General features: G+C 46.7%; 1 protein-coding gene across 1 annotated transcript in view; it reads left to right on the top strand.

The window, feature by feature from the left end:
• Nucleotides 1-346: 346 nt before the first annotated feature.
• PTAFR (platelet activating factor receptor) overlaps nt 347-24,067 on the top strand; it is a 28,148-nt gene continuing 4,427 nt past the window's right edge. Inside the window, exons 1-2 of the mRNA XM_059376864.1 lie at nt 347-487; nt 1,076-1,153. The gene's annotated coding sequence lies outside the window, so the exon portion shown is untranslated. The remainder of the gene's footprint in view (nt 488-1,075; nt 1,154-24,067) is intronic.

Below are 24,067 nucleotides of genomic sequence, written 5' to 3'. Positions count from 1 at the left end.
AATTTCCCCCACTCACACTCCCTCACATTCACGAACTCACCTGCCTTCACCCACTCCATTGCTTCCCCCCGCCCCCCCGTTATTCACCCTCACTCACTCCTGGGGTCTCACAGGACGGCCACGCTCCTGCCTGGGGTCTTCTGATGCCTGGTGTCCCCCACAGTGCCCATGGCTTACTGTTCCCACGGGCTCCCCAGGCTCCTTGCTTCTGCATGACCAGGGATGCCCAGTCACCCGCAGACCACGGCATCTCTTCTGAGCTCCTCCCTTCTCATCCTTTTCTTTTTTTTTTTCTTCTTCCTCTTCTTCTTTTTTTTTTTTTTTTTAGTTTTATTTATTTATTTGAGAGAAAGAGAGAGAGCACAAGGAGAGGCAGAGGGAGAAGCAGGCTGCCTGTTGAGCAGGGAGCCTGATGCGGGGCTGGATGCCAGGACCCTGGATCGTGACCTGGGCTGAAGGCAGACACTTAACTGACTGAGCCACCCAGGTGCCCCCTCTTCTCATCCTTTTTGCTTTCTTGATGTTTCTTCCTCCCCGCCCTCTCTCCTTTTCTTTCCTTTTTTTTTTCTCTCACGCCCATACACAGACACACACACCAGGCACACACTCACGGCCTCATTGCGTTCGCTTCTAATTTCCTTGGTTTCTGGCCTCTGGTCTCCTCATTCCTCTCCTGCTCTCTCTCTCTGTGTTTACATCTGTCTTTCTCCATGTGCCTTTCTCCCCCATCTCTCACTGCCTTCCTGGCTGTCCCCCTCTCTCCCTCTCTTGATTTCTCATCTCTTTTCTCTTTTCCTTGCTTTTGTGCTCAATCCCTCTCTCTCTCTCTCTGTCTCTCTTGAGACTGTCTGCTCTGATTTTCTGCTTGCTCTCTTGCATCCCAGCTGCCTGGCCCGCCCACTGCCCAGCTGGCCCCTGGCTCTGGGGAAACCCTCTGACCAGTGGTCAGGGCCCGGTCACCCAGCTTGGAGGTTCTTGGTGCCACCCGTTGGAGGAGCCCCAGGGTCACAGCATTTCCTCCCTGTGGGTGACTTGGCAGTGGTATGCTCTGTTTCCTCATTTCTGCAATTTCCAGATAGCGCCGAGGCTGGGTCTGCGGACAGACGGACACCGAGATCCTGCTGCTGCGGCCGCTCAGCCTTCCCTGATTCAGGTAAGCGGGGATCCCGGCGCTGGCTAGGCGAGGAGAAGACGTGTGACAATGTCCTCAGGAGACCAAGGTTGCACCCCTCACCTGTGCCTGAGCAAAGGGATGGCTCTGTTCTGAAGGGATTGTTTGGCATTTTCTTCGGGTCCTGGGTCTCGTGTTTAGAAAGGATTCCTCGTGACCAAACTTGCCAGGAGACGCAGCTCCCCACTTTGGTTGTCTGAGGCCAGGGCCGTGCTGAAAGCGACCCCAGAGACCTCACGGGGTGCTGACAATGGTGATGGGGGGCGCTATCTAGGACTCAGGAGCTGAATGCCATCTGCTTGACGAGCTACATGTGGTCTCTCGGCCCCGTCATGCTCCTTCTGCGGCTCAGTCTGCCACAGTGTCGATGGGGATAAGAAGTTCAGGGTCTGCTACAGGGCGGGGTCCTGAGGAGCTCATGCGGTGCCACGTGTTCCTGAGGGGTGATGAAAATAACCAGGTTATTGGTACCAAGGGCCTGATCTGCAGCAGGTTTCCTCCAGCATGTCCCAGCAGGGGAGAGACAGGGCACAGGGTGGTCTCTTCTTGTCCCTGGCTGTCAGGAGGTTCAGGTGTGGGCCAGGTGATCCACGATCACTGTCCAGACACTTGCTGGCAGTCCTCAGTCTTTCTGTAAGCATCCAGGCAGCTCTGATTTAGCTCTGAGCAGGCAGCCGAATCTCAGGTACTTGGAGCGTGTGTGCGTGTGTTCGTGCATGCATGTGTGTGTGTGTAGGTGCTCGGGAAACAACAGAAAGAAATGTTCCACCTTTAGGTACTGACAATGCAGCCAAAGAAAGAAGTCTGCTCTGGACGTGAGGAAATGGCCCTGGGCCTGAGGTGGGCCCCTTGGGATTGGCCGGATTTTGATTTTAGCTCTTGTATAGGGCTGGGACCTTGGCAACTCAGGAGCCTTTCTTTCCTCTTTGGTAGCTGAGGGTTCAAACTTCTGACCTTTGGGTGTGTGGGGGGATGATGAAGTAAGAGGCCGGGTGGGAAAATGCTTTGTCAGTCTGAGATGCTGCACAAAGTGAACCTATGTTAGTACTGAGGTCGACACCATAACCCTCACTGTAGGTGCCTTAGGGACAAGGAATTTGTGTGGTTTGTTGTTTTATCCTTACCCTTAGCACAGTGTTTGGTGAGCAGTCTAATCTTAGACTACGAATTAAACAGACAGATGATAAATGAATATGTTGTACTTAAAAGAGAATGGACAGCAAGCCAGAGGCCCAGCATCTGGTCCCAGTTCTGCCCCCAATCTTGTTGTCACCATGGGCGAATCTTTTCTCTTCTTTGGGCCTCAGTTTCTCCCTCTGCTCAAGGAAGATTCGGGCAAGGGATTATTGTCCATGGCGCTAAGGACAAAATCAGCCTCTAGGACTGAGTTTCTGCATCTGATTGGGATTAGGGTGGGGGGTGTGATGAGAGGCTGGGGTCCTTTCTCGTTTTCCTTTTACAGGCCTGTCCTTTTATAGTCCTCCACAGGCCTGTGAACAAGGCCTCGTGGAGGAAAGGGGGTGTTTCTCTCTGTCAGCGGCAGTGCTCCTTCCCCGACCCGCATGAGTTTGGCCCAGGAGGGGGGCACCAGCTGAGCAGCAGTGTGGGACCTCGCTTTGACTGGTCCTGGGGGAGTGTGTCTGGGTTGGGCCCCCCGGAAGGGCCAATGCTGGGGCCCCAGCATGGCCACCTCCCTGGCCAGCCCCCACTGGGTTCCTTGGCAGCAGTGTGGGTGGGGAGGGAAGCTGCCGCTGTGTCTTTGCGTGAGCGTGTGCGTGTGTGTCCGTGGCCGCGTGGGTGGTTTTGAGGCGTTGGCCCTGGCCGTAGTCACATGGGCCTGGAACATGACCAACGTGCAGGAGGGTCTGGTATAGCCCAGCAGTTCCCAGAAGCAGAATCAACAACCAAACCAGCTGTGAGGTGGGGATACCTATCTGCCCTCGTGTCTTCAGTCAAGGAGGATCCAAAGGCAGAGTCTGTGTGTGTGTGTGAGAGAGAGAGAGAGAGAGAGAGGGAGAGAGAATAGATTGGGGGAGGACCACTGCTCAGCAGTCCCCCTCTCTTAGTTCTGTAGGAGGGGAACCCTGAGGGTGGATGGCAGCATGTCAAACACCTGTGCCGGTCCCTTTATGGTTCGTAAAGTCTGTTCCCATTTACCAAGGGCTTTACTGTTGGCAAACCCTTAATCACTCCTACCCATCTTATTTTCTTTTTACAAGGCTTGAATGCTTGGGGTTGCCCTCCCCACACGCTCTGCAGCAATTCTGTCCCCCCGCTCCCCACCCCCCACCCCCCCTGCCCAGCCCCGTGGATTTGTCAGATACAGATCACAAGGCTCAGAGCTGGGAAGAGACTCACTTGCTCAAGGTGATGGGGTCCATGGCGGACACCAGAGAACAGATCCTCCCATCCCAGGTCCGTGGTTTCTCTTCAGCTCCCTCTGGCTGTGGCTGGTTTGGTGCACAGCTGTTTGGTTCACTCATTCATTCATTCAACAAACATTTTCTGAGGGGAGGGGAGGAGCCCACAGTTCCTGAGCAATGATTACTTGCATAAACTCCTTCATTCTGCTCTTAGGACTACCTGGCGAGGAAGGTTTTCGGATGCTGTTTTGCAAATGAGGAAAGGGAGATGCTGAGAGCTGAAGAGAAGCGAGGGAAGAAGAGAGCCCCATGTAGATCCTGGTCCTGGGGGACCCCAAGGCCCAGGCCCTATACTCTGTTTTCTCTTGGGGTGGGCCCCGGCTACCCACGAGGGTACCAGCAGGATGCAGGAGTTCTCCGGGCTGGAAGGCGTAGTCCTTTGGTGTGATTCCTGATGTAACGGAGGGGTAAGCCCAGTACTAGGAAGCCAATAGGAGGAAGTATCTGTCCACTCCCTCCCTCCTGCCCTGGCTTACTTCCCAGAAGCAAGGAGGGGGGGGGGAGGGGACTCACAGATACCATCTGGGTATTTGGAAGCTGCAAGGAAAGACCCAGGCCAGGTTCAAGGTCCCTAGACTCCACAGGGATGTCCTAGACCAGCTGAGCAGAGACCAAGACTCGCCAAGCTCATATATATATATATCGCTGGGGTCAGGGAAGGGCCCTTGGTGAGAAAGGAGATTGGGAAAATCTGATACCCAGGTCATTCCCATCTCAAGGGCCCTAGACCTTGTCCCTGACCTCTCCTAGACAAGGAATTCCATTTATCCACCCAGAAATGTGCCCGACATGGTGCTAAACTCCTTGTATTCAAAACTGTGGGACAACCAGAATTCCCCAGAGGATAAGATACTTGCTCCCTCAATTTCCCCCTTAAATTCCTTTGCTTCTTGGAGAAATGGTAGTGAAAGCACTCCAGGAGGGGAATCTTCGAAGAGTATGGCCAGGCCAGGCCCCAAAAGCCAAGCAACAGGGGCGGAGTAACTCATTGACAGGGCATCTGCTCTATGCTGAGCACTTTAAACGTTTACCTGCCTTCAACCTCTGGCTATCCTGTGAGGTCAGTGTTGATGTTATTCACATTTTGTACGTGAGGAAAGTAGGACTCACAGGAAAGAAATGATTAAACTGTTGTGTTTGAGAGGCCTCAGGAAATCTAAGGGCTGGGAGTGACTGAGGCTGGTGTGTGAGGGTTTGGAAGCGAAGGATGAAGGACAATGTGACTCTGGGTGTGTGTGTGTGTGTGTGTGTGTGTGTTTATTAGTAAATATATATTTCTTTCTTTCCTTTATTTATTTATTTTTTTTAAAAAAGATTTTATTTATTTATTTGACAGAGAGAGATCACAAGTAGGCAGAGAGGCAGGCAGAGAGAGAGAGGGAAGCAGGCCCCCTGCCGAGCAGAGAGCCCGATGCGGGACTCGATCCCAGGACCCTGAGATCATGACCTGAGCCGAAGGCAGCGGCTTAACCCACTGAGCCACCCAGGCGCCCCCTTTATTTTTTTTGAGACGGAGAGAGGGAGCACATTCACATGAGTGGTGGGGAGGGACAGAAAGGGAGGGGCAAGAGAATTTCAAGCAGGCTCCGTGCCCAGCTCTGAGCCCAGCACAGGGCTTGATCTCATGACCCTGAACTGAGATCATGACCCGAGCTGCAATCGAGAGCTGGATGCTTAACAGATTGAGCCACCCAGATGCCCCTATTAGTAAATATTCCTTGAGGGTTTGCTGTGGAGGAGGCCCTGTGGTCTATAGTGGTGAAATGCCAGAAGTCTTGAACCCAAGGAATTCCCAGCCCATGAAAAGAAAACAATGGCCGTTATAATGCAGTGCGATGTATTGTGTTATGGAAACCACAGGTGGCCCCTCTAACTGTCTGGGTGGAGAAGTAAGATTAACAGTAGCCAGCATTCCTTGAGCTTTGATTATGGATCAGGCATTTTCTATTTTATCCTTACAACAATCCTATGAAGTCTTCATATCAACTGGTGGCATTTTGCCAACTGTCACTAGCTGCCGTAGAAAGATGTGACTGGTCCCCGGGATCTTTCAGAGCTAACGATACATCTGGAAGCCTGATGTGGTTGGCTTCGGGCTGACGTGGGCTTGGTGTGAGCAGTTGCAATGACTGTGCTGCTACCTTTTTTAAAAGATTTTTTTATTTGTTTATTTGAGAGAGAGAGAGAATGAGACAGGAAGAGAGAGAGAGAGAGAGAGTACAAGCAAGGAGAGCAGCAGGCAGAAGGAGAAGCAGACTCCCTGCTGAGCAGGGAGCCCAATGTGGGACTCGATCCTGGGGCTCCAGGATCATAACCTGAGCTGAAGGCAGTTACTTAACCAACTGAACCACCCAGGCACCCTCGTGCTGCTACTTTGAGAAACATTTGATCTGATATAATTAGCAAATTGGATTTCCTATAGATACGCTTTTTTAAAGCTGTTGATTGTGAACACCTTGAATTGTGCTAAGCCCTTTACACACATTAGTCATTGAATAGTCATAGCACTCTGGGGAGATATGTGCTTGGAATATCACCAGTTCCATTTACAAAGAAAGGACCTGAGGCTCAGAGACTGATGTGCTTGGCAATGGTCACAAGTTAGGAGAAGATACAGGCTGAATTTGAACCCAGGTCTGCCTCACCAGAGTCCAGGGTCTTTAAACCGCTGTTCTTTTCAAACATTTTGTATCGTTTTCTCACTGGATGCTCACAAAAGCTCTGTGTGTTTTTGCCCCCATTTTACAGATGAGGCCCAGAGAGGGTCAACAGCTTTACCAAAGTTGCGTAGTGGTAGGTCTTCAAGCTGAGTCCTGTGATTTTATTTTATTTTACTTTTTAAAAAAATTTTACATTTTATTTTTTTAAAGATTTTATTTATTTGTCAGAGAGAGAGAGAGAGCACACAAGCAGGCAGAGGCAGAGAGAGAGGCAGTCTCCCTGCCAAGCAAGAAGCCTGATGCGGGACTCATCAGTGGCTTAACTGACTGAGCCACCCAGGCCTTCTGAGCCCTTTGATTTTAAGTTAAGAATATACAGTATACTTTCAAATCTAACATTGCTGGGGTCCCTTAAGAAAAAAATTTTTTAAAAAATATTTTATTTATTTATTTGTCAGACAGAGAGAGAGCACAAGCAAGGGGAGAGGCACAAGCAGGGTGAACAACAGGCAGAGGGAGAGGGAGAAACAGGCTCCCTGCTGAGCAGAGAGCCCAATGCAGGACTCAATCTCAGGACCCTGGGATCATGACCTGAGCGGAAGGCAGATGCTTCACCAACTGAGCCACCCAGGCATCCCAAGAAAAAAATTTTTTTTTAATTGTGGTAAAAACACATGACTGAAATTTCTCTTCTTAACAAATTTTAAGCAAATATTATGGTATTATTAACTTTATGCACATTGTTGTACAGCAGGACTCTAGAATTTTCCATCTTGCCTGACTGAAACTCTATAGCCACTGAACAACAATTCCATTTCTCCTTCCCCCCCAGTCCCTGGCAACAACCATTCTACTTTGTGTTTCTTTCACTTTAATGAATTTAGCTACTTCATATAAGTGAAGATTTTAGATGATGCTTCATATAACCACTCAGTATCTGCCTTTTGGTAATTGGCTTATTTGACTTAATAATATCCTCAAGGTTCATCTGTGCTGAAGCACGTGACAGGCTCTCCTTCCTTTTGAAGGCTGCATAGTGTTCCGTTATCCATGCACACCACGTGTTGTTTGTTCATCCCTCTGCTGATGGACCTTTGGTGGCGCCCACCTCTCAAGATTGTGAATAGTGCTTTTATGACCGTGGGTGTGGGAATATTTCTTCAAGAATCTGTTTTCAGTTCTTTTGGAAGTGGACCCAGAAGGAAGATTTCTGGGTCACGTAATAGTTCTATTTTTAATTTTCTGAGGAAACTGTACTGTTTTCCTTCCTGGCTGTATCATTTTATGTGCCCACCAACGTCCACATCCTTACTAGGACTTGTTTTCTCCTGCTTTTTTGATAGTGGTCATCCTACCAAGTGTGAGCCGCTATTTCATTGTGATGCTCACGTACATTCCCCGGACGATGAGTGGCGTTGTCCATCTTTTCATGTGCTTGTTTGCCATTTGCATATCTCCTTTGGAGAAATCTGTTGAAGTCCTTTGCCCCTGTTAAAATCAGTTATTATTATTTTGCTCTTGTTGTTATTGTGTTGTTAGAGTTCTTTATATATTCTGGATATTAGCCTCTTATCCAGTATTTGGTTTGCAAATTTTTCCCCTTATTCTCTAGGCTGCCTTTTCCCCTGTTGACTGTTTCCTTTGCTACAGACGTTTTAAAGATTGCTGTCCCCCCGTATGTGTATTTTTGCTTCTGTGTCTGACATTCCTGGTGTCGTATCTGAGAAATGATTGCTCATTCCAGTGTTAGGAAGCTTTCCTTCTATGTTTCCTTGTGGGAGTTTTACGTTTTCAGATCTTATTTTCTGATCTTTAATCTGTTTTTTTAAATTATATTTATTTACTTGAGAGAGATAATCAAAGAGAGAGAGCATGAGGGGAGGGGAGGGTCAGAGGGAGAAGCAGGCTTCCCGCTGAGCAGGGAGTCGGATGTGGGACTCGATCCTGGGACTTCAGGATCATGACCTGAGCCAAAGGCAGTCGCTTAGCCAACTGAACCACGCAGGCGCCCCTTTAATCTGTTTTGAGTTCATTTTTGTGTATGGTTTAAGAGAAGTGTCCATCTTCATTTTTTTGCGTGTGGATCTCCAGTTTTCCCCTCAGCACTTGTTTGGAGAGGCGCTTGCTTTCCCATTGGGTCATCTTGGCACTCTTGCCAAAGATCATTTGACCATATGTGAAGGGGTTTATTTCTGGGCTGTCTGTTCTGTTCCACTGGTCTGTATAACTCTCTCTTTATGTCCATACCGTGCTGTTTTGTAGTATGTTTTAAAATCACGAAGTATGAGGCCTCCAGCTTTGTTCTTCTTTCTCAAGAGTGTTTTGACTCTCTGGAGTCTTTCCAGATGAGATTCCAACTGAATTTTAGGATTTTGTTTTCTGCTTCTGCAAAAAATGTCACTGTGATTATGACAGGGCTTTGAATCTGTAGATGGCTTCTGGAAGTATGGATACCGGAACACTATTAAGTCTTCTAGTCCATGAATGAGGATGTCTGTCCATTTATCTGTGTCTTCTGTGATTCCTTCCAGCAATGCTTTTTAGTTTTTGGTGTACAAGTCATTAGCCTCCTTGGTTAAGTTAATTCCCAGTATTTTATCCTTTTTGATGCCATTAAAAATGGAACTACAGTCTTCATTTCCTTTTCTCTTGGACCCATTTTTATTCTTTTAAGATTTTATTTGTTTATTTGAGAGAGAAAAGCGTGCGACCCATTTTTATTCTTGTAAGATTGTATTTATTTGTTTGAGAGAGAGAAGGCGTGCGAGCAGGCGGAGGTGCAGAAGAACTAGCAGGCTCCCTGCCAAACATGGATCCTGACTTGGGGCTCTATCCCAGGACCCTGATACCATGACCTGAGCCGAAGTCAGATGCTTAACCGACTGGAGCCACCCAGGTGTCCCTCTCTGACCCATTTTTAAATCTTTATTTTACCAGAGAGGAAGCAGAGACTCGGAGTCATGGGGTGAGTTTAGTGTTTGAACCAGAAGTTGATTCCAGCTCCAGCTCTGCCTGGTAGGAGTGACAAGAATGCAGAGCTGACCCTCCCCTCCCTTTGCCCCATTCCTGTTCTCAGGTCATAGGACAGGTCTGGGAGTGGATAAGCTGGGCAATGAGTGGTTGGCTTCCAGCAGCGGCCTTGGCTTATCTTAGGAGATAGGATGGGTCTCGGAGTTCAAAATCCCACCTGCTGCTTCTTAGCTGTGTGACTGTAGACAAGTTTGTTTCCCTTTCTGGTTTCACTTTCTTCTCTGGAAAGATGGGGATGTTGTAAAACTCATCTCGCAAGGCTGACTTGAGGGGGAAATGTATTCGTGGGTGTGTGGTGTGTATTTATTTAATCCAGCACCCTGAGCATAGGTAGGCTGGCAGTGACTCCCCTCCAGTCACGCCCTACACACAGGGCAAGGGGTTTTTGGATCTACATGCACATGTCCACGTGGAGCCTATGTCCCTCCCTCAACCCACTTCTAGCCCGAGCTGTTTTGGTGATTGTACCCCAAGGCTTGCAGCCCTGCAGGGAGCTGCTGGTGCAGGAGATCTGTGTGAACTTGAATGTGAGCTTATAAATATTTAGACATTTATACTTAAAAAAAAACCCCAAACACCATTTATTTATTTATTTATTTGAGAGAGAGAGAGAGAGCACTCTGGGACAGAAGGAGAGGGAGAAAAGCAGACTCCCCACTGAGTGCTCAGCCCCTATGGGATGGGGGAGAAGTTGGGGGCCGGACAATCCCATGACCCAGGGATGATGACCTAAGCCAAAACCAAGAGACAGATGCTCAAACAACTGAGCCACCCTGGTGCCCTGGCATTTGTACTTATGACCCCAAATGGCCCCACAAATATTAGGAGCTGGGCTGACTGATAAACCCAACATTCCAACCCACGGTCCACACTGGGGAAGTAACCAGCACATACTTCCTTTTGCTCAGATCCAAGTGGTCCTTCCCCTCTGACTTTTCGGCTGACAATGGGAGACCACGTTCCCTGGAGGCATGATATTCCCAGGCCGTATAGGAATTGTAGGGGGTTGGGACTGAATGTTATGCAGGGTAGAGGATGGGATATCCAGAGGCAGAATTCTTCTGTCTCCATGAATATTTATAGCTCCCTTTGCCTACCCCTTATTGAGTGCTGGGCCTGGGCTGTTGCCCAGACTTGAGACATCAGGGAACTGTGCCCTTGTGTAAGATTGATGGGTCTGAACTGCTGCTGACCTCTTTCCCTCCAAATGCTCATTCTTTTCCTGACCCACTAAAAGGTTTGTTGGTATTAGCTTAAGACCCTGTCTGGAGCTGACAGGGAAGTCAGTATATGGGTTAGAGCCCCTGGGGCCGTGGTGACTATAGTTCCTTCCCCTGACTTCATATAGGTGAGCCAATGGGGAGAAGGAGACTTGACTATTGTGACTACTTTGCATGCTTATTTTTGGAACCACTGGTAGAACTATAAAACTTTATAGATGAAGAAACTGAGGCCCAGAGAGGTGAAGTCACCTGCCCAAGGTCACATAGCAAGTAAATGGTAGAGCCAGGTATGAACCCAGGTCTTTCTGACTCTAGAAACAGGTTGTTCCCCCCATCCTACTGTGCCTCTCTCAGAGAGACTGGGCATGTTTCCTTCACACCAGTGTCTGCTGAATAGTCTTCAGGGGTTTGGTCATTCATTCATTCATTCATTCACCAGTGTCAATGTCTGACACTGGAAATACAGAGATGAAAAAGATCTAGTCCCTGCCCTCCAGAAGCTCCAGACTTCTAGAAATGGCCATAGAAATCAGTAGTCATAACACCTTGTATCAGCTGCTGTACTGAGGAATGTACCCAATACCATGGTGACCCAGAAGAGAAAGCAACTCATTCTGCCTGGGGCAATCAGGGAGGGCATTCTAGAGGAAGCATTCTTTAGATTGGGTCCTAAAAGAAGAGTAGGAGTTTGCTAGGTAAGCAAGAGGCAAGAGACATTCTCAGTAGGTGGGACAGCAGCATGTGCAAAGGCACTGAGGTCTGAGAAGAAATGGAGTCTTTAGAGAAGTGGCAGGAAGTTCCGTGTGGCTGGAATACAAGGCACGTAGTCCAGGGGGCTGGAGGGAGATGAGGTGCAAAAGGAGCTTGGATTTGATCCTGGGCAATGGGGAGTCATGGAAGGTGGTAGATTAGTCAAGTATGAAGCTGGGAGCATGCTGAATCACAGCCCCTCTCCAACTTCAGCATTCCCACAAGTCCCCTGGGAATCTCGTGAAAATACAGATTCTGATGCAGCAGGTCTGGGGTAAAGTGTGAGAGTCTGTATTTCTAAGAAACCCAGCTGATGTTGCTGGTCTGAAGGTAACGATTTGAGTAGTGAGGCTGTAGAGGGCTCATTCACCCTCGTGGGGTGGTTGCTCTGGGGAACGGGCAGCCCCTGGTGCTCTTCTGTCTCGGAGTAGATCAGGCTTCTCTCGTCTTCTCGTCAGCCGTCCTGCAGCTGTCACAAAGAGGTCACAACAAGGTCAAAATTACTGGTAGTCAGCCATCTGTTGACTCAACAAACGCTTACCAAGCCCCTGTTCAGGCCACAGGTGTGCTGGAGACAGAGAGAGGAATTGAAAGTGCCACTTTGTGGCCCATGTCACCACCCTCTCTTGCCTCCAGAATGGGTTGTCTGCTTGTCCTTTGTCCCCTACTATTTTCTATCCAGCAACCAGGGAGTTCGAGCACATTTCTCCCCTGCCTGACACAGTCCAGCGGCTCTCCAGTGCTCCTAAAATAGAATTCCACCCCCTTGTCACGCCTCGGGAGCCCTCTGGGGTCAGTTGCCCTCAGATCTCATCCAGTGCTTCCCGTTTCTCACTTCCCTAGGGCTGCATGAAGCTTACAGTTCCTTGAACACAACAAGTTTGTTCCTATCTTAGGATACGATGAACTACTCTCGCTGCAGACCCTCCGCACATGAGACACTTGAACTCGAATACTCTTCTTCCACATTTTCTCTTGACTTGTTCCTTTGGGTATTTTAGATTTCAGCCAGGAGAAGATAGGGGTTTTTGCAGGACCCTAAAGCTTATACAATCTGGGGGGCCCTCTTGAAGAAAAGCAACCAAATTGCAAATACACAAGACCTAGGAAGGGGCCTTGATGTTTAAGCTTCATTGACCTCATGGTGAATCTTCCTCTGGTTTTTTTTAATAGGTCACCTCCTCCAAGAAGCCTTCCTTGGTCACTCTATTTAAAGCAGCCCCTCATCCAAACTTTGTCATGTCATTACTTTTATTTCTTTTATTGAATTCATCATGATTTGAAATTATTGTGTTCTTTTATCTCTCTATTTGTTTTGGTCTGTTTTCCCTGACTAGAGTGTAAGCTTCTCAAGAGCGGGAGTCCTGCCTGTTTTATTCCTGCAGTATCCCCAGCAAAGTGCCCAGCCCGCAGTGGGATAGCAATACCTGTTGGGTGAATGAATAGACATGTCCTCTGCCCTCCAGGAGTTGCCATTTAGTGTGGTACGAGGACACAAGGGCAATTTCAATGGTATAAGAAGCTGTAAACTATGGGAACTCAGAGGATGAACTCTTAACCTGGTCTAGCGGCAGAGAGCAGGGTGTGAGAGAGGCAGGGAGGCTTAGGAAGATCTAGCTGCAGGGAAAGAGGCCGGCACAGTCTTAAAGGGATCATTAGGTAGCCAGGCAGAGCGAGGAAGGGAAGCATGAACAAAGGCATAGAAATCTGAGCCCCCAGGCCCAGAAAAGACCCAGCTGGTTCCATTTTGGTTGATGTCAAAGGGTCACACTGATGCAAAGGGACAGCTGGGTGCTAAGTTTGGGATGGAGGTTAAGGGAGTGGGAGTTACGTGAAGACCAGGATCTGGGAAGACAGCAGACAGTGGGAAGAGCCAGGTGATGGGTACTAGAGGCACCCAGGGCAAGGCTTTGGGCAAACGCAGGGATTCTGCCCAAGACCCTCACACTGAATCTGACTCTGTATCTGGAAGGAAGAGGCCTGAGCTGGGCTTCCTGTGGGGGACATGTGGACTGGGGAGGCTCTAGGCCCAGACAGACCTGATTACATATTGTTACAGGTTGGATTCACAGGGCAGTTGACTCTGAAATGGAAATTAGCATGTAGGCGTGCTTTTCCTGGACTGTTTAAAAGCAAAGTTGAGATACTGTATAATTATACTATAAGTATTTCACTACGTGTATTTAATAGATAAGCAATTAAAACCTATAAAAATATAGAACCGTAATATCATTATCACACCTAACAAAATTAACACAGATTTCTTAATTCCAGCTAATACTGAGTCTGTGCTTGAGTTCTTCCAATTGTCTGAAAATTCATTTTTGCAGTTACTTTGCTTGAATCAGGATGCAAACAAGGTTCACCATTATTTGCTCAACTAAGCTTCTTGAATGAGAATTTAACATTCCCCCCTCCTGGCTTCTCCCTCATTCCTCAACTTGTGCTTCGGACGCTGCTCTCTCCATGACTGGAGCTAGATCTCCCTGTTGCCACATGCTACTTTTGCTTTTCTTTTTTCTTTTTTGAAGATTTTGTTTATTTATTTGAGAGAGAGGGAGTGTATGAGCAAGGGGAGGGGCAGAGGGAGAGGGAGAAACAGACTCTCTGCTGAATGGGGAACCCGATGTGGGGCTCGATCCCAGGACCCGAGGATCATGAACTGAACTGAAGGCAGATGCTTAATGGACTGAGCCACCCAGGTTCACCTACTTTTCTGTCTGTATCATACTTGATCTCCCTGTGGCTTTTCATGCTGCTTGCCCCCACTCTCATGCACTGGAAATGTTCTCCAGCATGGCACTCCTACCTCTCTCTTCTGTCCCTGCCTCCTTCATAGGTTTCCTCTCCCCCTCTGAGTTCTCTGGGGGAATGTGGGGCTCTTCAGGGTTTAACTCTGGGTCCTTTGGAATTTTAGAGCACCTCAGATGTGTCCCCAGCTCGATTCATCTCCTGCCATCCCCACACTCTTCTTCCTCAGCATCACCTCCATGGAGATTGGTACCATCCCCAGCCCCAATCATCTGGGCCAGAAACCTGGCAGTCCTTGACTCCTCCCTATCAACCCGTCTCCCGCGCATCACCAAGTTCCATCCGCTCAATCTCCCCAAAACTCTGACAACCATCCATTTCCCTCCATTTGCCCCTTCACGCTCCAAGCCTCCTTTGGCCCTGCAGACAACTGCACTGTATTGATGTTCTTTTCCCTGCTTCTAGTCTGAAGCCCCTCTGGTTCGTTCTGTACACAGCGGTCAAAGCCCACTTTCCCAAACCCAGATCCATCCCATACACTTCCATCACTCCCCATTCTCTACAAACTCCTTCACCTAATATTCAAGACCTTTCTTGAATTGACCAATATATACTTACTTTGTAGGCCCTATCTCTGCTCACCATCCCTCCTCTCCACCACATAGACTTTAAGGTTTAGTAGACCAGGTGTCTCAAGTTCCCTGAGGACAAGGTCCAGTCTCTCTTCCTCTTCCAGGACTCTGCACACACTGTTCCTCTGCCTGGGGCTCCTCAGCTGGCTAACTCCTTCTTGTCCTTCTGCATAGGCAGGAGGTCACTCCTGATCCCCAGGTCTGAGTAAGGGCACCATCTCAGAATTACCCCGACTCCTGGAACCTCTACCATCATAGCACTTGCCAGCTGTCTACTCCTGAATCTCTCTTTGGCAAAATAGGCTGTGAGCCATGGGAGGGCAGAGATTGTCTGTTCTCTGAGGCCCCAGCATTCTTTCCAGGGCCTGGAGCTGTGGGGGGCTTGTCCAGTGAGTACATGATTGAGGGACCAGATGGGAGAGCGGGGTTCACCTGGTTGTGTGTGCCCCACTCACAGAGTGAGGAAAAAAATTTTAATTAATGCAAAAAAATTTATGATGAACATAACACCACAATTTTAAATGAGGACAGGATCATAATAGTGCCAAGCAGACCCATTTTAGAACATGGGGCAAAAGGAATACTGATTTCAGTTTTTTAAAGATACTGCATTCAAATAGTATTTATCTTTTTTTTTAAAGACTTTATTTATTTATTTGACAGACAGATCACAAGTAGGCAGAGAGGCAGGCAGAGAAAGAGGAAGAAGCAGGCTCCCCACTAAGCAGGAAGCCGGATGTGGGGCTCAATCCCAGGACCCTGGGATCATGACCTGAGCTCAAGGCAGAGGCTTAACCCACTGAGCCTCCCAGGTGCCCCATAAATGGTATTTATCTTGATCACTGAGGTTTTCAGTGTCCCCTTACATTTTGCTCTTATGTGAGCTCCTCTACAAATCCCCAGTACTGGTCCTGGTGGGAAGCCTTAAAACTGAAAACTTAAATTAGGAAGCCTTTCTCAACAGGCCTGGACAGGCATGGCACAGGGAACAGGGCCCAAGCAGATGTCCTGGGTTGAATCCTCTGGCTATAGAAAGACTCTTTCCAGTGGAGAGTTGCCCACACCCCACTAAGCTGGAGCCTGAACCCAAGAGGAAGGGACTTACTTAGGGGTAGCGTTGGATGGTGAGGATGGGAAAGGGTGTGACTTCCTCAAACACCCAAAGTGAACACCACGCACTGCCCAGCTGTGGACTGCCTCTCCGTCTTTCTGAGGTCCCAGGGAGAGGATCCCCCAAGGCATTGAAGGTCCAAGAGGGGAAAGAAACAAGGCCAGTCCCAGAGAAATGGGAACTTCAGGCTCAAAGGAAAGATGAGGGAGCTGAGATTATGCAGCAATGATTTTATTTATTTATTTATTTATTTTTAATTAAGTTTTCAGTTTTAATTCCAGTATAGTTAGAATCCAGTGTTATATCAGTGTCCAGTGTACAATATAGTGATTCAACAACTCTACTTTATTCAGTGTTCATCATGGTAAGTGCACTCTTAATCCCCATCACCTGTTTCACCCATCCCCCACGTCCCCCCTCTGGTAATCACCAGCATGGGCTCTATAGCTGACAATCTTTTTTGGTTTCTCTCTCTCTCTGTCTCTCTCTCTCTTTTTCTTTCCTCTTGTGGAGCAGAGACTTTAAAATCTTCTGGTCTCAGCACCTCTTTAAAAATTATTGAGGACCTCAGAGAGCTTTTGTTTACATGGGATATATCTATCAGTATTTTCTTTTTTTAAAAGATTTTATTTATTTATTTGAGAGAGAGCGACAGAGATAGCAACAGAGATAGTGAGAGAGAGCACGAACCAGGAGGAGAGGGAGAAGCAGGGCTGGATCGCAGGACCCTGGGATCATGACCGGAGCCGAAGGCAGACACTTAACCCATTCAACCACCCAGGTGCCCCCCATCAGTATTTTTCATATTCAAAATTCAAACTAAAACTCTTGAAACATTTTTTAAAATACAAAACCCAGGGGCTCCTGGGTGGCTCAGTGCATTAAGCCTCTGCCTTCGGCTCAGGTCATGATCTCAGGGTCCTGGGATCGAGCCCCACATTGGGCTCCCTGCTTAGCGGGGAGCCTGCATCCCCCCCCTCTCTCTGCCTGCCTCTCTGCCTACTTGTGATGTCTCTCTGTGTCAGATAAATAAACAAAATCTTTTTTTTAAAAGCAGCATTTTTTTTTAAAGATTTTATTTATTTATTTGACAGAGATCACAAGTAGGCAGAGAGGCAGGAAGAGAGTGAGAGAGGGAAGCAGGCTCCCCGCGGAGCAGAGAGCCTGATGTGGGGCTCGATTGCATTCAACTAGTATTTATCTTTTTTTTTTTTTTAAGATTTTATTTATTTATTTGACAGATCACAAGTAGGCGGAGAGGCAGGCAGATAAAGAGGAAGAAGCAGGCTCCCCACTGAGCAGGGAGCCCGATGTGGGGCTCGATCCCAGGACCCTGGGATCATGACCTGAGCTGAAGGCAGAGGCTTTAACCCACTGAGCCATCCAGGCTCCCCAAATAAATAAAATCTTAAAAAAAAAATACAAACCCAGTAATAAGCTCATTCCATGTTAACACAAATAACATTGTTAGCAAAAAATTAGATAACAATTTCAAAACATAAATTATTTAGAGTGGCCTTGATTTAGATTTGGTTGCAAATCTGTCTAATGATGGGTTTAATACAAGACAGCTAGATCTCATGTCTGCTTCTGCATTCCATCTATCCTGGTATGTTGTTTGGTTGGAGTACATGAAGATCTGCCTTTACACAGATGCGTAATTATAGTGGGAGGGATATTTTACTGTCTTTTTCAGATATTTTTTTTTTTAAAGATTTTATTTATTTGACAGAGAGAGATCACAAGTAGGCAGAGAGAGAGAGAGGAGAAAGCAGGCTTCCTGCTGAGCAGAGAGCCCGATGTGGGACTCGATCCCAGGACCCTGAGATCATGACCTGAGCTGAAGGCAGTGGCTTAACCCACTGAGCCACCTAGGCGCCCCTCTTTTTCAGATATTAATGATGTTCTTCTTTGATACTACATCAAAGCTCCACAATGGTATTTCTAAAAAAACCAGTTGCAATGTGGAACCTCAGCCATACCAAGGAACCTTCTGTAATCCGGTGCACAGCCATGTTTTGATCTGTCTTGCCCTTTGATTCTTTCACCCATGCATAATTTTGAAACTGATCTTCCTCATTTGGAAAATACCGGTTCACTAAGTTAAGCAGAATTTCCAAACACGGACCTTTCACTGAAGGATTTTTTTCATTAGTATCGCCACCAATCTCATCCAAAAATTCTTTAAGGATTGGGAAGCTGTCAAACTCATGCAGGCAGATACAGCTTTTCCGAAGATGCTAATTTTCTCCAAAGTTCAAATTTTATCATTGGCGACGAATATGTTGTTTGTTTTCCTTGAGGCGATGGGCTCCCTTGGTTCATATCTGAGCAAACATGATACCCAAGTTTGGAAAACCATAGCGGGCCAGTCATTTTTTTTTCAAGTGATAGTGAAGATCTATAAAAAAGTTCAACTTACAACTCCGTTGCTCAAGGGCTTTTCCTGGAGACAACCACTGACTTCAGTGTGAAGAAGCATTTCCCATTTTGACACCCAGAATATTAAAAAGATGTGCACTCAAAATTTAATAAAATTAATAATTCCCAGGGCACCTGGGTGGCTCAGTGGGTTAAAGCCTCTGCCTTCAGCTCAGGTGGTGATCCCAGGGTCCTGGGATCGAGCCCCGTATCAGGCTCTCTGCTCAGTGGGGAGCCTTCTTCCCCCCTCTCTCTCTTCCTGCCTCTCTGCCTACTTTGGTCTCGGTCTGTCAAATAAATAAATAAAATCTTTTAAAAAAATTAATAATTCCCTTGCTTTATCAAGGAAATTGAATTTTTTTTTTTTCCCACTGACTAATGCCTGGCTGTGAAAAATATAGCTCTTACTCCCATTTGGTGCCTCTGTCTTGATTTGTGCTAAGGAGCCAGAGGTTTTCTTCATCCTGTACCATCAGCGCAAATGTCAACACAGTGAAAAGGGGAAATAATGTTTTGGTATTATTGTGATAATAGGTTTTTTTTTTTTTTTAAAGATTTTATTTATTATTTGACAGAGAGAGATCACAGTAGACAGAGAGGCAGGCAGAGAGAGAGAGGAAAGCAGGCTCCCTGCTGAGCAGAGAGCCGGATGTGGGACTCGATCCCAGGACCCTGAGATCATGACCTGAGCCGAAGACAGCGGCTTAACCCACTGAGCCACCCAGGCGCCCCGTGATAATAGGTTTTTAAAAAGATTTTATTTATTTATTTGACAGAGAGAGACATAGTGAGAGAAGGAAGACAAGCAGGGGGAGTGGGAGAGAGAGAAGCAGGCTTCCTGCCCACCAGGGAGCCATATGAGGGGTTTGATCCCAGGACCCTGAGATCATGACCTGAGCCAAAGGCAGATGCTTAACCCATTGAGCCACCCCAGGTGTCCCTATGACAATACTTTTGACCTCATGGATTCTCTGAAAGTTTTCAGAGATATTCCTTTCTCCTCCCTCATTTCTGTGGACCACCCTTTGAGAAGTATCATCCTAGAGCCTTGGGATCACATGGCAGGACCACGTTTAGGAGCAGAAAATATCCCAGCCGAGTAGAAGTTAGCAATTTCACTGCTGCGGAAGCGGCATAAAACGATGTAATTCACAATGTGACTTGAGGCTGTTTTTTGTTTTGAAAGGAATCACAATTATTTATTGGAATAATGAAACCTACCTACATTTATGCAATTTAGCATACACCACACTAAATGGGGCAAAGCACAAATATGTTCTCAGTCATCAAAATTCCAGTTAGAGCCAGCTGGTTCTTTTTTCTTCTTTTTTTAAATTGAAGTATAATTGATATACAATGTTGTATTTGTTTTGTACAACATAGTGATTTGACAACTGTGTTACGCTGTGCTTACCACAGGTGTAGCTACCATCGGTCACCCTACGACGCCATTCTAGTCCCATGGGTTGTATTCCCTATGCTGTGCCTTTCATCCCTGTGACTTGTTCATTCCATGGCTGGAAGCCTGCACCCCTGCCTTCACCCATTTTGCCCATCTGCACACCGCCAGCCCCTCTGGCAACAGTGGTTCATTCCCTTTATTTATGGGTCTGTTTCTGCTTTTAGAGCTAGGTAGTTCTTTAAACTGACCTGTACTAATCTAGAGGCTTCTCCCAGTGTTTCCTCTGCTCCAGAGCTCCCAAAGAGATCCTTGTAAGCTCTGAAGGCTCTCACCCACTCCGTTACTGGTTCACGGTGCTGGGAAGAGTGCTGAATAGAGAGACAAGGCCCTTGTTCTCCTGGGGCTCACAGTCACGTGGGAGAGTGTTATGAACCACACAAACACGAATAGGATCACAGTTGAGCTAGGGTTTACAGAGAAGTACAGGGAGCTTTGAGGCAGGACTGGACCTGGCTTGGTGAGGGCCTCTCTGAAGAACTGACATTCAGGTAAGGTTTGAAGCACAAGCTAGAATGGCCGGGTAGAAATGGGGTGTGGTTAGGGAAGAGGGTTCAAAGCGTAGGCATGGGTGTAAGCTTGCAGGCAGAGGCAGGAAAGGTCTGAGCATGTTTGGAGACCCACTTGGGTGCTCCATTTTGACTGGACCCTGGTGGGAAGATAGCAGGAGATGAGGACGGAATGGCAGTAGAGGTCAGGGCCAGGACCTCCAACGCGGTCCTTCTCTCAGTTTCTACACCCTGCTCTGCTCCTTCCTGCCTCTGTGTTGGAGCCCAGCAGATGCCTCTGCCTGGAACATTCTTCCTCTCTCAGGTCTCCAAGGAAATGTCGCCGCTTTTCTAAGTATATATTTTTTGTGTTCTCCAGATCAGCAGCCCGTTTTATTTGTCCAGCAACTCTTGTTTGCTCACATCCTTTTTGTCCATCTGCCCTATGAGACAGTCAGTTCCCCGAGCGCTGGCCGGTGCGGTCATGTTCGCCCCATAGCCCGTGTGGGCCGGCCATGCAATTGGTGCTCAGAAACGTTTGCTGGTGGAATGTGTGAAGGAACAAACACACACAGGGCTGGGTTTGAGATCCTGGCTCCATCCTTTAACAGCTGTGTGACCTTGAACAATCACCAAACACCTGATATTGTTTCCTATTCTGTAAAATGGGGTTTTACTTCCTATCTCAGAGGGCTTTCATGAGACCAGAATGAGGTAGTGCTCAGGGAGCACCTGGGTCCAAAGGAGCGTTTTAGTCCTAATTCTGTTCTCTTTTCACTGTTCTGGGACATATGATGAGCCTTGGGCCTTGCTTAACCCCGTCTGGGTCTCCTGCCCTTCCATTCCCCCCACCCCTGCCAGCTGCAACACAAAATTCAGAGCAGCTTCTAGCTTCCTGTGCTGGCAACAGAGTGGGAGGAACAAGAGAGGAGGGAGCCACTGGTTTTGATGGGAAGTGAGTGGTGGTGAGGATGCTGTTGAAACAGACCAGACTGTGGGTAGTGGGATTAGGGTTAGTTTCATCTTCTTTCATATATATATATATATATATATAGAGAGAGAGAGAGAGAGAGAGAGAGCGCGCGCACATGAGCGGGGGGGGGCGGGGGAGGAGCCGAGGGAGAGAGAGAATCCCAAGCAGACTCCACACCTCGTGCACAGCTTGACTCAGGGCTTGATCTCATGACCCTGAGATCATGACCTGAGCCGAAATCAAGCTGGACGCTTAACCTACTGAGCCACCCAGGTGCCCCTGTAATATACTTTTGAAAAGGCTTTTTGTTTTGAAATAATTTTAGGCTTCCAGAAAAGCTGCAAAATCGTACAAAGAGTTCATGTGTGCCCTTCGCTCCACATTCCCTAATGTTAACAATTTACAAAACCATAATACAATGATCAAAACCAGGAAATGAACATTGATATTATTTTAATTATAGACCTTATTGGAACTTTACCAGTTTTTCCACTAATGATCTTTTTTTGTTCTTGGAGCCAATCCAGGATCCCACATTGTATTTAGCTGTCATACGTTTCCTTAATATCCTCTGATCTATGGCAGTTCCTCAGTCTTTCCTTATTGCTCATGACCTTGACATTTTTGATCAGTCGTTTTGTATAATATCTCACAATTTGGGTCTGTCTGATGTTTTCTTGTGGCTAAATTGAGATTATGCACTTCTGGCAAGAAAACCGCAGAAATGATGTTATAGCCTTTTCAGTGCATCATATCAAGGGTACCTGAGGTGGGTGTATGTCTTACTCATCATGAGTGCATCTTAATCATTTGATTTGATTAGACAATACTACTCAGTTTCTCCACTGTATACTTTTCTTCATCTTCTTCTTTTCTTTTTTTAGAAGGTTTTTAAAAAAAGATTTTATTTATTTATTTGTCAGAGAGAGAGAGAGAGCGCACAAAGAGGGGGAGCAGCAGGCAGAGGGAGAAGCAGGCTCCCTGCCAAGCAGGGAGCCCGACCTGGGGCTCAATCCCAGGACTGTGGGATCATGACCCAAGCCAAAGGCAGATGCCCAACCAACTGAGCCACCCAGGCATCCCTAAAAGACTTTTTAAAAAAGATTTTATTTATTATTTGACAGAGACAGACACAGCGAGAGAGGAACAGAAGCAGGGGGAGTGGGAGAGGGAGAAGCCGGCTTCCCGCTAAGCAGGGAGCATGATACGAGGCTCAGTCCCAGGACTCTGGGATCATGACTGGAGCCGAAGCCAGACACTTAACGACTCAGCTACCCAGGTGCCCCAAAAGATTTTATTTATTTTTTATTTTTTATTTTTTTTAAGATTTTATTTATTTGACAGACAGAGATCACAAGTAGGCAGAGAGGCAGGCAGATGGAGAGTGAGAGAAGGAAGCAGGCTCCCTGCTGAGCAGAGAGCCCGATGTGGGACTCGATCCCAGGACCCTGAGATCATGACCTGAGCCGAAGGCAGCGGCTCAACCCACTGAGCCACCCAGGCACCCAAAGATTTTATTTTTAAGTAATCTCTACACCCAACATGGGGCTCAAACTTACAACCCCGAGACCAAGAGTTGCACGCTCCACCAAATGAGCCAGCCAGGCACCCCTATATTTTTCTTTTCATTAAATTCTTTCTTTTAATTGTTAAAGCAACAAATGCTTCCAAAAAGTTCAAAGGAAGCATGAAATAGGTAAACTTCCCACCAAGCCCATCTCACTGTCCCAAAGGTTACTTATCACTGTCTGCTCTTGAAGCTATAACCTTCTTGATCACTTTCTAGATGTCATATATGCAGATATATGCATATTTATTTTATATTTATATTTATTTATATATAATATATAATATATAATATATAATATATAATATATAATATATATCTATATTTATTTTTATTTTATTTATGCAAATTTTTAAAAATTTGTTTTACTTAACAATATTATCCAGGGAAAACTTTCCATGTTAGTACAATCACATATGACTCATACTTTCTAAAAAAACAAAAACAAAAAAGCCAACTCATTCTTTCTAATGACTGGCTAGTATTTCATCTTTGGGTTACCCTAATATAATGTTCTGTATTTTTGAGATTTTGTATGAACACGTAAATAATAATAAATTTACTTAAAATAATAATAATTATAATATTACATAAATTATAAAAATAGAATATTTAACATGTTATGTTTTTATGCATATAATAAATATATTTATTAAAGAAAATAAAATATTTTATAAAATAACATAATATTTATTTATTTATTTATTTATTTGACAGGCAGAAATGACAAGTAGGCAGAGAGGCAGGCAGAGAGAGAGAGGGAGGCAGGCTCCCTGCCCAGCAGAAAGCCCAGTTCGGGGCTTGATCCCAGGACCCTGGGATCCCAGGGTTCAGCCGAAGGCAGAGGCTTTAACCCCCTGAGCCATGCAGGTGCCCCTAAAATAACATAATATTTATTATTTTAAGAATATTCTACTCCCAATGTGGGGCTTTAACCCACTGACCCTGAGATCAAAAGCCACATGCTCTAATAACTAAGCAAGCCAGGCACCCCCATAAATTATTTTTTAAAAATTTTTAAAGATTTTATTTATTTGTCAGAGAGAGCATGAGCAGGAGGTGTGGCAGGCAGAGGGAGAAGCAGGCTCCCTGCCAAGCAAGGAGCCCAATGTGGAACTTCATCCCAGGACCGTGGGACTGTAACTTGAGCTGAAGGCAGACACTTAACTGACTGAGCCACCCAGGCATCCCTCCCCCCATAATTTTTTTTTTTCAAGATTTTATTTATTCATTTGACAGACAGAGATTACAAGTAGGCAGAGAGGCAGACAGAGAGAGAGGAAGGGAAGCAGGCTCCCTGCTGAGCAGAGAGCCTGATGCGGGGCTCCATTCTAGGACCCTGAGATCATGACCTGAGCTGGAGGCAGAGGCTTTAACCCACTGAGCCACCCAGGCACCCCCATAAATT

This window comes from Mustela nigripes, chromosome 14 (assembly GCF_022355385.1).
Source record: "Mustela nigripes isolate SB6536 chromosome 14, MUSNIG.SB6536, whole genome shotgun sequence".
In the NCBI taxonomy this organism is placed as follows: Eukaryota; Metazoa; Chordata; class Mammalia; order Carnivora; family Mustelidae; genus Mustela; species Mustela nigripes.
The sequence above is the reverse complement of the archived record's forward strand: the minus strand, read 5'-3'. Positions and strand labels throughout refer to the sequence as shown.